The sequence below is a fragment of the Papaver somniferum genome, chromosome 7 (assembly GCF_003573695.1).
Source record: "Papaver somniferum cultivar HN1 chromosome 7, ASM357369v1, whole genome shotgun sequence".
Classification (NCBI taxonomy): Eukaryota; Viridiplantae; Streptophyta; class Magnoliopsida; order Ranunculales; family Papaveraceae; genus Papaver; species Papaver somniferum.
In genome coordinates, this window is record NC_039364.1 from 243,480,334 (window position 1) to 243,496,049 (window position 15,716).

General features: G+C 37.1%; 1 long non-coding RNA gene across 1 annotated transcript; it reads right to left on the bottom strand.

The window, feature by feature from the left end:
• Positions 1–1,877: 1,877 nt before the first annotated feature.
• Positions 1,878–10,114, bottom strand: LOC113293582. Its single transcript, XR_003332376.1, has 3 exons — positions 10,062–10,114; positions 9,604–9,924; positions 1,878–2,117 (listed from the first exon to the last, which is right to left on the bottom strand). It is a non-coding gene; the product is annotated as an uncharacterized LOC113293582 (long non-coding RNA).
• Positions 10,115–15,716: the final 5,602 nt, after the last annotated feature.

Here is a 15,716-nt window from a genome sequence, read left to right on the forward strand (position 1 = left end):
TTCATCATATGAGTTTTCTGTATTAGACATGTTGTTGGCCTTATCTTCCTGATCAAATCTTTTAAAGCATCCATTTTGTCCACTGCAGCCATTCCTCTCATGTTCCATATCAAAATTTTAATATCCATTGAGACCATCTGAAGCCAGATTTACAGCATCCTCATAAATTTCAACTTCTCCTTCTCCATCTGTAGTAGTATTCTGAATTGTATCTTCTATTTCAATACATTGTGTAGTTGAAACAGATTTCTTCTTAGTTCTAGCATCATTTTAGTTGGCATGTTTTGTTACCAATTTTCTAAAAAGATCTCTAATTTGTTCCTCTTGCCCACCAAAATTTGCTCCTACATTTGTTGTTGCCTCCATGATTAAATCTATTGTATTGTGAATTGAATTTATTTTCACAATTTCTTTATTATGATGTGCCTGATAAGGATCTTCCACCCTTTCTGTAGTTGAATTTTCGTATATAATTACTTGCTGTGAATCCGCCATTTGAGTTGGAGTTGAAGCTATAACCGGCGAAGAAGAAACCGTTTGTTGTGGCTTTTTTAACTTTTTTCCGGTGTAGTAACGGTTAATGAAATTCTGCACAGGATTTTGAATTTTAATTTGATTATTAGTGGGTATAGAACCGTTACCTGTTTGACCTTCACCAAAAGTTTGTTGTCTTCCATTGGTTTGCTTTTGAAAAAAATCCGTTATGACTCGTTGTCCTCTTTCCGCGCGGCTTTATTTGGTCCCTAAATTACTTCTCTCTCCACTATTACCATTTGTATTTTTGTCGGGGAGAATATAATTTGAATTTTGAAATCTCACTGGGATATGACTTTCCTCCAGCAGTTGTAGAGTTTGCCGATAAGACTGTACTGTAGCTCTTTTTGCCGGAATATAATCATAATTCCATTCCACTGCCAATACCCAAGCTACTCCGTTCAGCTCAATTTGTAAAACTGCTGGAATGTTTTGAGGCGAATATTTAACTCTCAATCTACAGCATGAAGGATTTCTTTCAGCTGTTACATGATCCACTTCTGCTAAACCTCCCATTTTTGCCCCTATTTTATCAAAATTTTCCTTGGACCATACTTGTACTGGCAAGCCTTAAATAGTTACCCAATTTTGAGCTGAGAAAATAGACCTAGCATTTATGGTAACATCATCAGATATTCATCTTTTAACTTCCATTGTTGTGTCTTTAAAGCTCCATTTGATGGGTCTCCAACAACTGTTCCACTCCCAATCATTATTAGGTTGAAAAGTAGCCAGATTATCATTAAGCACATTTATTTTCAAGTATCTTCCCCATTTAAGTTTAGCTGCAATCTCTCTAGCTATTTGATTCCATGAAATAGATCCATTAGCTACACAACTGAACGTACGAACAAGTCTTTGATTTGCACTTGAGCTATTATTGTCTGGAAAATCTTTCTCTGAGGGAATATTTTGATGACGTACTTCCAATTTCCCCAAAAGTTTATTTAACAGCTCCAAGAATTTCAGCCATCCGAATTGATTGTTTTCTTTTGGAATGAATAGAGATTTTTTTGTACCTCTGTTGATATATGGTCTTTGTACTTTGATGAACTCACCCCTTTGATTTTTGAGTCACTCAATAAAAAAAGAGAAATTCCCTTCTCTAGCTGGCCATTTTTCTCCGTTGACTGTGCTTGAACGGACTACTCTTTCTATAGTTTTGCTTATCCATTCTCCAATCGATGCCGTGAAGATGATTTTGAAGTTGAGTCCACCTGCTCCTCGCTCAATGATTTTGAATCCATCCTGATTTCCAATTTTTTGAGAATAAAATTCAAATGATTTTGAATCGATTTGAGTTACTGAACCAGAGTTCTCCTCTCTTGCTCTGACACTCTCTCTCATCTCTCCAGTTTTATTACGGACCGATTCACAATGGTGTTGGCAATGTCACATTTTCCAAATATTCGTGACCTCAATAATAAATGATTCCAATGTAAGGAATTGTTCACTCTAGTTTCATAACCTAAGTAGAACTAAGGTACACAAAACTAAAAGACCCAGTTCTCGTTACCATTAATGGTGATTCTCTATCCATTAATGGTGGCAGTTAGGGCATACTTTTTTCTGGGTGAAATATGCTGGCCAAAAAATAATCAAACACAGAATGTCAGGAAACTTGTATTTGTTGAATTGTTAAACAATAAATTGAGAACCAAAAAATAAACTCAGTTCCTGTTCCTCCCAACCAAAGTGAAAATTATAATTTCCTTAATAGCATTTTCAACAAAGCTATACCATTTTTAAGTTTTTCATGATTTTATAACAAAGATATGTACACACAAACTAAAAGATTTCAGACAAAGAAGTGAATCGAAGGTGTTCAATATTTTAAATTGACAGGAAACATAAAGGGTAATATCTTACGGAACGTAAACAACCTGTCCATCAGGTAAAAAGCATGGGAAGCGTTAGACAGACACAACCACACCATTAGTTAAGTACAAAACAAAGCATAAAAGGAAGGGAAAATGGGGAAAATGCCCCATATATCGATGCTGCGTTGGGAAAATGCCCCATGGAAAAAAATTTATGGAAAAATACCCCACCGTTACACTTTCCATCCAATCCTAGTTAAATGGTCAAACTCTATGTATTGACTAGTCTCTGGCGAGAATAAATAAAAGCCATATTCTTCTTCTCTCCACGTCATGTGTATCTCTTTCTTGATTAAATTTTAAAACAGATAATTAAAAATTAACAAAAATTCATCATCACGCCTTGATAATCCACCCCCCTTCATCTACTGCATCTATTTCCTATCCTTTCACCTCCTCAAACCTTAACTAAACCTGCTACTGATGATACTAATGATTTTGGTTTATTTCAAATCACATCTCCAATTCATGATTCTGATGCTTACCTTATTCTTGAACATTTAATTCAATAACACTTTAGCTGATCAACATCATCAGACGTCTTCATCATCCCCAGCTTTTAAATCAGTCGTTGATCAATACTATAAATCATTATTGAATTCTACGTAGGTATAGGTTAAGAAGAAGAGAAATCAAACATAATTCCATTTTCCACAGTTCTTTGTTTGTTTGGTACATGCAATTTTGGGTATAAGAGTAATTTGAAACATGTATTAAGGATATTAAATGGGTTGCAATGGATGTAATTAGATTTTTAGGGTTCATACGGCTTGGGAGTTTTTCAAAACATTAAACATGTAATCAAGTTGTTAAATGGTTTGTAATGGATGTAGTTTGTTTGGGTTCATAAAATTTGGAGATTTTTAAGGTTCGGTTGTCTGAGGGATTAGAAGAACGAAGAAGAAGATGACTAAACATTGAGGTGTCTGCTTAAGGGATTAGAAGAACGAAGAAGAAGATGACTGAACATTGATATGTAGATGGCGTACCTGTAGACGTTGGATTACAAGGTCGCGCTTTTCTTTTTTCACATGCAATCTCGCATGTTTGCACAGTTTGACCTTTTAACTAATATTGGACGGAAAATGTAACGGTGGGGCAGATTCCCATAACTTTTATTTGGCAGGGCATTTTCCCGACGGGACATTTTATTTTGGGGCAGTTTCCCAATTATCCCAAAAAGGAAACGAACATCAGTTTATTAACCTGGCTTGATTGGGGTATACCCAGATTAATTGGGGTATACCCAATTTTAAAGGGACACTTTTTAAGGGTTTTAGGGGGACTCCTAATGGGTAAGTTAAAAAACTACCCTTTCCCATTATAATCCTAATTACCCTAAATCAGTTTTCATTCTCTTCATTTCATCTTCTTCTCTTCTTCTTCTCCTCCTCAAACAAATTACCGGATCCTCCATCCCCCATCACCGAAACTCGTCGATTAATTCGTTAAAATCGTCGATTTGAAAACTCCGATTAATCTTCATCGATGGATCCACCACGGCGGAAGGGAACTCGTATGAAAGAAGCTAATCGAAAACCAAATGAGTATAACCCTGGAATTGCAAGTTTGGTTCAAAAGAAAGTGAAGAAAAAAACGGTTGAAGAAGAAATCGAAGCCGCTCAAACGGAAGAAATGGTGCGATTAAGAAAGTAAGGGCCTACTTAAACTCACTCCAGTACTTCAATTTCATGTTTGCATGTCAAATTAGGTCAGAAAAAACAAATTTGTGAATTTGCACTTATTTGGCCGGCAGGGTATTATGTTATCGATCGTGCCGACATTTCATATTTAGTGCTGGCCGGCAAGCTATTAGGTTGAAGAACTTGCCGGCTGTTTAGTATCTGTAACTGCTACTAGCAGGATCGGCAAGATATTCAACCTATGACCCTGCCGACGTCAGTTTTTTTTTTAAGCCTGGTTGGTTATATATTTTTACCTTGCCGGCTATATTTCATTTTTTTTATGTCTCCTGATGCCTTGAATTTTAAAAGCCGGAATGTTATTTGTATAAAACCCGCCGGCTGTTTGTAAGCCGGCAATGTATGGGTAATGGACCTTGCCGACTGGTTTTGTGGAAAATCCTTGTATCTGATGTGTTCATATTTGTTATTAGCCGGCATGTTATGTGAATAATACCCTGCCGGCAGCTGTTCAGCCGGCATGCATTACTTAGTCGACCCTTCAAAACTTTTGTGTAGCCGACAGGGTTATATTTGTCGACCCTGCCGACTTATGTATTGTTTTCTTTATCGTTCTTGTTCAGGTTGCAAAAGGCAAATAAGAAAGCAATGAAAGCTCTTAGCCCTCCTTCAAGACCTCCTCGTGTTGGTGAAAAACTCTTGACTTCAACACATCGAGGGGAATACGTTGTGCCGGGAACGCTCAAGATCCGTGTACCGAATGATTCTGAACCACCATCTGAACCCAGTGATTAAGATGATACTCCAGATGAAGACCAATCAATTCCATCTGGTAGAAGAGGTGATGATGATGATATTGATGAAAACACTTCGGCTGCTGGAGGAGGTAACAATGATGATGATGATGGTGATCGAGACATGCCTAATGTTGGAGGAGGTGATGATGATGATGATGATGGTGGTAATGGAGATAAAGATAAGGAAATCGAAGAAGAAATTATTGAAGAGGAAGTGGAAGAAGGAGAAGGAGATGGAAATGGAGAACAAACTCTAGCTATTGTTCAACAACCCGAAGCTTCAACTTCAACCGAAACCGGAAAGAAGAAGAGGATGACCACTAAACCAGCTAATTCCCACATGCCCCCCCCTCACTTGATGCTTACACTGAAAAAAGGTGAGCTTACAAGGGGGACCCCAAGAGATGGTGGAAATGTTCTTTTTGGATACAAAGACTCATGGACATGTACGATCCATAATACTACCGTAAGTAATCTCAATCCGTCTTTGTTTTTTATTCAAGTGTGTATTTATCTTAAATTTGCGTCAAGTGTTTGTATTTCTTTTCAATTGAACCAGAAATTGTTCGGTTGGAATCAGATTGAGACGGAGTCTATACTTGAGAAGAAGGATGGTCGTCTAAGCAAGAAGTTTAATCTGAAGAAGTTGAGGGACACATTATTTAACTCCAAGAAAATATTTGATAAAAAAGGAAGGGTGAACCCGGTGCGAATCAATGCTACCGCGTCAGGTTATTTGCTATATGTCCTAAGCAAATGTATCTTCCCCGACAGTTCCGAAAACTTGGTCGACGCCAGTTATATGCAACTATTGGATCCCTTAGATAAGGTGCATGAGTATTCTTGGGGTACTGCGGTGGTCGCCTTCTTGAACAATGAGTTGACAAAGTGTTCTAGGGCACTCACTGCGCAAGTTAACGGAAACACATGTCTCTTCCAGGTAATTTTACTGTCTAAATCATTTATATTTGCAAAATTCTCGTAAGATAAGATTCTTACTAAACTTTGTGTTTGCATAGGTTTGGATATATGAGCACGTCCCTTCTTTGGAGAAAGCCAACTCCTACATCAAAGTGGATGCGAATGTTGCGATTGATAATCCAAGAGCGCAAAGGTACAATTTTAAGGGTACTCAAGATAAGGAAATGCCACAAAATCTTATCAAACTCCGAATTGCCATCGACAAATTGACTGCGGATGATGCGTTATTTGATCCATATCGAGATGCTAGAAATCAAGGTTTAATCCAAAGGAGAGATGAAGTTTCATTATACTATGGACCCTTAATGGCTACGAATGGTGGATATTCAATGTACGATCCACATCGGGTAATGCGACAACTGGGTTACGTCCAAGAAGAACCTCATTTCGATGAAGAAAAGCCGTTCTTTACTGTGAACAGGGCTGAATGCACCACGTCCCAAAAAACTATTAACGTCTCTTACGCTCCATCACCAACTAAAGAACATTAAGACGATAGACGTGTCCGTAACATCGATGTGACTCTTTTGGACGAGGTGACCACCGGTAATGAAGCTAGTGAGAGAAACATGGCATGGTACTTGGGTTGGGCTCGTCCTACTGTGATTAGGGAAATGTCTGCTGAAGAATTGGCTCGTAAGAAGAAGATGGCATCGAAAGACCCAGCAACAAGTCTTAAGTTCTTTGTAAGTATTTTAGAGTTGCTCTTACTATTTTATGATTACATTATCGAATCATTCTATTAATTGTTTGTTGTTTAATTGAAAATATAGGGAGCAGTTGAAGACCTTTGTGAAGGTGTTGTGTTGCGCGAAAGGCAGAGGAGAATCTTTGTCGATTGAAGAGCAAAGAAAGCACATTGACTATGCTTGCAATATTGACAATGAGGATGCCCATGAATTGTTCAAGCAAGATGATGCTGAAGTAAAGAGGGAATAAAAAGCCAGGAGGGAAGCACAAGCCAAGATGAATGGTGACAAAAAGAGGGCTCGTAGTGGTCGTGGTGGTGCTCCTAAACGGGGATGTGGTCGTGGTCGTGGTCGTGGTGGTGAATGAATGCAGTCTCTAGTTTATTTCTGTTTAATGGTTGGAAAAATGTTTTTTTAAGGTTTATGGGACATGTTTTCGTATTTTGGACAACAAGTGTTGGATTTCTAGTTGTTGAATGAATGGTTTGTTTAGATATGTAAAGTTTCAATACATATGTCGGCATACTTTTTTTAAGTTACAGTGCCGACCACACCAGGACCGACAAGGTTTTGAACTGTCAGACTGTTGGCACTGACACCAGAAATTATTTGTATACCAGGGTCGGCAGGGTAATCAGATCAAAAACTTGCAGACTGCTACAACGCCACAGGGTATTATATTATACACCATGCCGGCTATGTGTTGCAGCAAATAGCTTCTCCTGATGCCTAAATTCATCAAAGGTCGGCATGGTTATAAATTATGTTCCTTGCCGACCACATCACGGCTGGCACGATACTGACCAAATACGGTTCAGAAGGTTAAACAGAAAATTGCATGTTCTCGTGATGCCTAAAATCATCAAAGGTCGGCATGGTTATAAATTTCCTACCCTACCGGCCATATCAAAGCCGGCATGCTAATGATCAAATGCAGTTCTGGCGGATACACAGAAGAAACTGATCTCCTGATGCCTAAAATCATCATAAGGTCGGCATGGTAACAAAATTCCGACAATGCCGGCCGGTTTTAGTCGGCATATTGGGGAAATAAAACATCGCCGACGGTTTTAAATTTCAAATTTTTGCAAGTACAATTGCATTAATTGACTTGTACTTATACACTATAACGGCCAAATTTGGGCACCATCCTACAAATACACTACTTATCTCCACAAAACAACACACAACTATTTGCATATACTCTCCAAAGCTCGTATCATCATACACTCCATCTAACTCACCCAATAGCTCTCTACATATACCAATGGCTTCATTTGATTCTAATGAAGATTTGGCAATCACCAAAGCTTGGTATGCGGAAAAACGACTTAGACGTCAATCCTCCGAAAGGGTGGATTCCACAACCTTTTGGGCTAAGGTACACAACAAATTTAGCCAAGAGTTTGGGACTCCTAACGCAAGAAGTGTTCAACAAGTGCATGCTAGGCACCAAGTCATCGAAAACGCGATACTTTCTTTTTTAGCTCTCCAACCTCAGATTTTTAACACTCGCCCCTTCACCTTATCCATTGCACAATTTGTGAGTATTTTTGTGGTTTGTTTTACGTAACCCATGTTGTTTTATCTTCCAATGAAACACCACTAACAAATGTAAGTTTGTTTTTGTGTTTTTGTAGCACGGAGTCGTGAAAGCGCGCTACTTGGAGGAAAAAGGGGAAGCATTCGCTTTCGATGCAAGCTATCACTTCTTGGCAGAAAGAATCCCGGAGGATAGCCCGGACTACTTGGATGTTGTATCGTCTTCTTCGGAGGAGGAAGATTGATGGATTTAGAAGTTTTCGTATAGGTTTTGTAGGTATACCTCTATGTAAACCCTCACGAGACTATAACTCGTCCACTAGGGTCACCTAGGGGTTCAAAGGCTTGATGCACATGCTAAGTACATTCGTTTTTCCGTCGACAAGGAGTTGTATTTTATGTTTCAATCAATGTAGTAACCAAAATTGCATGAATAAAGTGAATTGCATCTATTAGAATTCAGTTTTTTTTTTGGGATAACCAAAGTCGGCAAGGTTATAAGATTACTACAGTGCCGGCTAAATTCTAGCCGGCAAGGTAAGAAAGTTAATAAATGCCGACCACATAAAGCCGGCAGGGTAATAAATAAATACCATGCCGACTACCTCCGCATTTATAACAATCTCCTGTGTGTCAAAAATATTACAGCCGACATCTTCTTCATTCGTATACCTTGCCGGCCGTACTAAGTCGGCACTTTCTTCAATCGTTGACCTTGCCGGCCTACTATGGTCGGCATGATCTTCATTAGTCGACCCTGCCGACTTTTCATACTTTCATAACTGAAAGTGTGGATTTTTTCTTTGATTTTGAGTATGATTTCATACAACAGATTTGCAATCACTTTTTAGAAGTGTTTCGGTTGTGTACTTCATTTTCGTTGCAAGAGATATTCTCAAATAAAAAAAAAATTCTCATCAAAATCATCCCACAAAAGTTCAATCAAAAACAAAATTTCAAAACTTCAATTCCTAAGTTTTAATCTATTCAATCAATCTAAACTCAATTAATTAACCTAATCAGAATTTTTAGTGTTAATTAAACAAGGGCATATTAGCCATTTAGAAAATATAAGGTTAAGGGGTGGCTTGGTTTTACTTCACAATGACCGGATTTTTTCTTATTGGTTATACCCCAATCAAGCCGGGTTTATTAAGTGGCAAAAACAACCTGATAGTAATAACAGTAGCAATAGACTAACTTCTAAGGTATCGGTCACGAGATAGATTTCCCATCTGCATGTGCACTATGGAAAGAATCTTTAGGGATTGATTATTAGGAACGACTTCATATTATTCAGGATGATGAATGAACATGTAGAGAAGATCCCATATGCAACTACGACCACAACATTCAACGTACTGCTCTAAGTTTTCTAACCCTTATAAACTTGCACACTATGAAAGGATAACACGTAGATTAGTAAGATGATCAAATTGTAAATCGAAATCAAAATTCTAAAAGTTTTGATGAATAATTAAAATTTTGATAAATAAAAATTGGAAAACTAAAATGATGAATAATTAAACGCACGTACCTGCAGTATATCAAATGTTTTAAGGAGAACGATGCATCCAATTGTACTGCACATATTTGAAAATTTTGGGAAAACCTGCAAAATTAATAGTCCAAGTGAATTGAAAACCTTAACTAAAACTAAATTGGAGGAAACCAAAACCTTGTTGGTACAAAAAACTGAAGATTCTGAAGATCGTGGCTTTATCGGGATGTGTAATAGATTCTTGATAGTAGTCAGACTCCTTTCTTCTCTTAAATCAACCAAAAACTTGAAAGAAAAAAAAACAAGCTTGTAATCAGAAGCAGACAAACTCCTTCCTTCCCTTAAATCAACCAAAAACTTGAAGAAAAAAAAAAGAAAAAAAGACAAGCTTGTAATTAGAATCAGAAGCACTAAAGTTCAATAAACGAAGTTTAAATCATATAATGAAAGATTAGTTTAATAAGTTTGCTTTATAGGTAAATATAGAGAATCACCTCTTGGGACTTTGGATATATCTATTGGACGATCTTCCATGAGATTGAAATCCCTAAACCATCTTCATGTGCACTGAAGAACAAAATTCTGGTAAGAAAACATTCAGAGAGATTTGAGCAAGTGGTGTGAATGAATAATAGAAGTGGGAGAATATTTTTCGTTAAAAAAAAAGTGGGAGAATATGGTATGTTTGCGGGGAGCAGTTAGCCGATGAAAAAAATGCAGTAATGGAGTAAGAGCAAGTCTTATGGTGGAAGAGTTTCATCTTCCATCTTCCACGCCACCTCAGCATTTGAAATTATGGATGAAAGCGCAAGTGTAGTGGTGGAACAACAAAAACGCTAATCTTAATAGCGTTGAGCGCTAATCAGAATAACGCTAAGAAAACGCTATTAAGATTAGCATTTTTTTCTCAGCCATTAGATTTCCAATGACTCGTTTTAAATCTACGGGTGAGAATGAATGAGAATGCTTTATTTTCCAATGCTCTATTTTCCTTAATTGAGTTTCAATTATCATCTTATTAGATTAGATTTGTAGATTTATTCCCGTGTTCTTATATTTTTCACGGCTCCAAAATATCTTGGCGCTCTATTATTGATTCGATTTTACGATCCGGATTTTATTAAAATCATGTAAACGTGGTGTGAGAATTTTCAACAAATTTCAGCCAATCATAATCAAGGGTTTCATAGACCTACCAATATAAAAGAAGGTGAACGTTATCGCTCAATTTGGAATATTAATTAGAAATTGACGGTCATGAAATGTAAGGGGGCTAACTTGTGTTTCGCCAATCAGGAGCGAGGGTTTTGTTCACCGGCCAATGGGAGGAAAGGTAAGCGCAACTCTGGATGTGGTGTGAGAGATATGATTGGATGTTTAGATTGTTGATGTTTTATTTATGTCCTTGATTTCTCTACACAAGCCTTTATCCCGGTGCATACGCACCGAGAGTCTGCAAAGTGTTTGTGCGTAGAATTCACATTAACTAACCCATTAATTTGAACTACAACCGCGTACCCTTTGAGTCGGAGTGTTTATTTGGTATTCTTACGGGTACGATTTTATTATTGTTTGAAGACGACTTTTGAGTACGATTTTATTATTATTCGAAGACGACTTTTGTTTATGTTTGTCATGTAGGAGTAGGAAGAGCAAAATATGCGCATGAGAAAAACCTCACTTCTGAAATTTGGTGTGGTGTAAATTAAAGAAACCATTAGCATTAGCATCATAATTAGTTTATTAATTTATTCTTGGAAACCCATGAGACTGTATCACTCAGTCCTCCTTTTTGTGTCCTGACACCAACGGCGGTTTTAGTTACGGCCACATAGGGTCACATGTGAAAGCAAACATCGATTGTAGTTTTTAATGTTGTTTCATGATTATTTTTTTTGGGTTATTTTGTTTTTGGTACTCAAGTTTTTCCCGATTTTTGAGTTTGGTCTAACATTTGTCCAGCTTGATGTTTGGTACCTGGAAAAGACGTTGACCCGGGTTGACCACGTTAAAAATTGACTTCTGTTTAGTAATTATAAAAAAACATAAAATAAAAACTAATAACTAAACAAGTATACCAATATACCCTTAACTTCACAAATATTTACACAAATATGTAGCTTCCCTTCACCATTTTTTACATCTCCGATTACATAACTGCCTTCCAAATTTCATCATCTCTGTTCAACTAACATTTCACGAAACGAAATCTTTGTGATTCGGTCAATACCCATTGCATAAACCCTATGAAATACCACTATGAAGTCAGTCTTCAGCGGTTACAGATCTAACCGCCATTGACATCAAATCTTTGAGAGTATAATCCAGGGTACCAATTTTCTCCAAATTGATTTGTTGAATCACTTTCACCAAATTCAGATTAATCCCACCCATTTTCAAACTAAACGAACATCAAATCTTCACTGTCAATCAACCATAAGATCATTCATACATCGAAAACCCTAAAATCACAAGAGCATCTCCACTTCCTTGTTGTGAAATCACAATCAATTCACAAAACCCCCAAATTCATCTTTCATTGATGTAAACCCTAATTCAATCCACTTTTAGAAATCTCCAAAATTGATACCAAATTTCATATCAACAAATGCCAATTGCATCTCGATCAAGGCCAAATCTCAATCAACCTGCGTCAGTGACTTCGGCAAATCCATTCCTTCTACCAGATGAACATCAACAATAAACCCCCATACAGACACTTAGAATTAAAATTTGAGGCAAACCCATCTTCGATTCTTCTTTCATATCATCAATATCTACAAACAACAAAACCAAACTCTTGTAGTTTCGAACCCTAATTCTTCTCCTCAACGTTCCAGGGCTTAAATCCCATCACAAATCAACAGCTTCAGTTTCTACACTGATTTCTCATTCGTAACAAATTTCATTTGTCAATTTAATCAGTAACAACTTCATCTCCAACTAATTCCCATCTCAGCAACTTTTAGATTCAATCTTTTCTGCAAAGATCGACCCTCTCTACAGACTTCAGTTCATTTGAATCTGCATCTGAATCTTCTATTTCTCGATCCAATTTCATCAAGCTCTTCTGCATTTCGTCGCTCATCATCTCTCGATTTCAGAATCAGGATATAAAGATGGTTCATGGGGTTTTTCAGTTGTGATTTTTATGAAGGCGTAAAGAAGATGAAGTAGAAAATACACGTCTCAAAAGTTGGTTGGTATTTAGAGACTGGTTTTGTAAACTGGGTATAATAGTAACTTTCATTAATAATTAGATTTTATTTAAGTTTTTAATATTTATTAAACGGAAGTCAACATCTAACCGAGTCAACGCGGGTCAATATCTTTTCCAAGTACCAAACGCCAAGCTGGACAAATGTTAGACCAAACTCAAAAGTTGGACAAAACTTGAGTACCAAAAATAAAATAACCCTTTTTTTTTACTTTGGTCCTCCCTTGGACCGAAATTTCCTTCAAAAATGGAGGAGGTTTTTTCGCCCGATGTAACTTAACCTTTTCTTGTCGACAACATATCAAAAATTTGGGATTTGAAGTTTTCTTGCTTTTACCGTTTCTTCTTCATAACATAAGATACTCTGCAGAACAAACATATTTTGATTTGCAATTAAAGAAGCCACCTATGATGCAGTTGGCTAGTTATACTGGCAGTCATTTTATCTTTTGTCAATGATCCTCAATTGGACTTTTCCCTTTCAGATACTACATGATCATCTCTCGCTATTCTGAACCCCTGTGCAAGAGAATTAGTCACCCCACCAGTAATTTCCCTTAAATTTTTAGTGCCTTCATTAGCATTATCATGCACGAAACAATTTGATGATTAGCTACATAAGGTCCTTGCCTTAAACAGATTGCTTCCCAAATATCAAATTATTGCCACCGTTTAGTAAGAATATCTTACACTGACTCTGATAATTGATTCTGAAATTATAAGGTCCTTTCCCATCATTAGTTTTTAATCAACAGTTCCACCCATCGATGTGAAAGCGAACATCGAACTGTGTCTGCCCTTGTAATCCCAACGGTTCCTTCAAACATTATAATTGGTTCAGAAGCTAATTTTTTATCTGCGACACCAGCGGTATATCTACATGGTTCCGTTGACATAGATCTATCACATTTCCACTGGTGCAGCATGCACTCATCATGGCTTTCTAATCAAATATGCGTCCAAGTTCTCACTGATTCTATTAATCAAGACAGCAAGGTCATCATCATATTATATCTATTTCCTACATTAAGTACAACATTTTTCTTACAGATACCTGGACATTGAGAGCCTCAAATAAACTTAAAGTGCATCCTATTTGGGGTTCCATGAACAACTTAACTACATTGTTAGTTGCCATTAAAAAAGAAATTTAATATATTCGTCGCCTTTGTGCAGTGCAAATATAACTAATTTGTTGATTACATTACTATCTTATATAAGCTCCGTACCTGTTCACCAAAGGTCTTCCGTCTGCATCAACAATCCTGGGTGAGAATACGATTGAGATCTACCAATCAAGTGAAAAAGGTCATTTTAGTTGGTTCATTCACTATTATTCCACGCTGCCCTCCAGGGAAGTCCACATTTTCTTTCTTTGTTTTTTTTTTGATCGGTCACATTTTCTTTCTTTGTTAACACCTTATAGCACGACTTTACAGTGAACCGGCCATCTTCCAAGTCTTTCCATCTCCTCGTGTCTTCATTCCATTAAAATTGCATCACTCCTCTACCATTAAACAGGGATCGAGTACATAACATGCCCACATCTGTTATATATGAAGTTAATATTGCATCTACCTAAAATTCTAAAACACCACTTCCACCAAGTCATCTGTATATCATTATTGTTTGTTACGAACCATAATATTGACAGCATGTCCAGAATTTAGGAGTAGATGTTTTCTTGGTTGTATCGTTTCTTTCACCATATCATCAATCGATCCGCATTGTTCCAAAATATTACCTTTGTGGGTTATAATCATCATTGTTTGGCCTTTTGCTGTTCCAAATAGGCTCCGTTCTTCTTCTCCTTCTTATAGCACAATGCTTATATGATATATTGAAATAGAGTTTTCCCAAATATTAGCAGTTGGGCGGTTATGGCGATAGGGGAAATATTCAAATAAGGCAACGACTGATGGTGTTAGTATATTTAAGATCGCACCCGTAGAAAATTTGAGTGTTTGCTACTGTTGGCGGTGAAGCGTCATGTCATATATTTATTGAACGTTATGTGACTGTTGGAGACTTAGAGTTGCATGTTGTGTCACTTCAACATTATGTGACTGTTGGGGTTGCCTACTGGATGTTTTCTTATAGGAGAGCCGATCATTTTTTGAACATATGAAAGTTTTGGTGTAGGCAATTGTATTAAGTGACTGTTATAGACTTAGAGTTGCATGTTGTGTCCCTTGAACGTTATGTAACTGTTGGAGTTGCCTACTGGATGTTTTCTTACACCACTTCCACCAAGTCATATGTATATCATTATTGTTTGTTACGAACCATAATATTGACAGCATGTCCAGAATTTAGGAGTATATGTTTTCTTGGTTGTGTTGTTTCTTTCTCCATATCATCAATCGATCCGCATTGTTCCAAAGTATTACCTTTGTGGGTTATAATCATCATTGTTTGGTCTTTTGCTGTTCCAAATAGGCTCCGTTCTTCTTCTCCTTCTTATAGCACAGTGCTTATATGATATATTGAAATAGAGTTTTCCCAAATATTAGCAGTTGGGCGGTTATGGCGATAGGAAAAATATTCAAATAAGGCAACGGTTGATGGTGTTAGTATATTTAAGATCGCACCCGTAGAAAATTTGAGTGTTTGCAACTGTTGGCGGTGAAGCGTCATGTCATATATTTATTGAACATTATGTGACTGTTGGAGACTTAGAGTTGTATGTTGTGTCACTTCAACATTATGTGACTGTTGGGGTTGCCTACTGGATGTTTTCTTATAGGAGAGCCGATCATTTTTTGAACATATGAAAGTTTTGGTGTAGGCAATTGTATTAAGTGACTGTTGGAGGCTTAGAGTTGCATGTTGTGTCCCTTAAACGTTATGTAATTGTTTGGGTTGCCTACCGGATGTTTTCTTATAGGAGATCCAATCAGATAGCAGTGACAGGGATAATTAGTGTTGATGT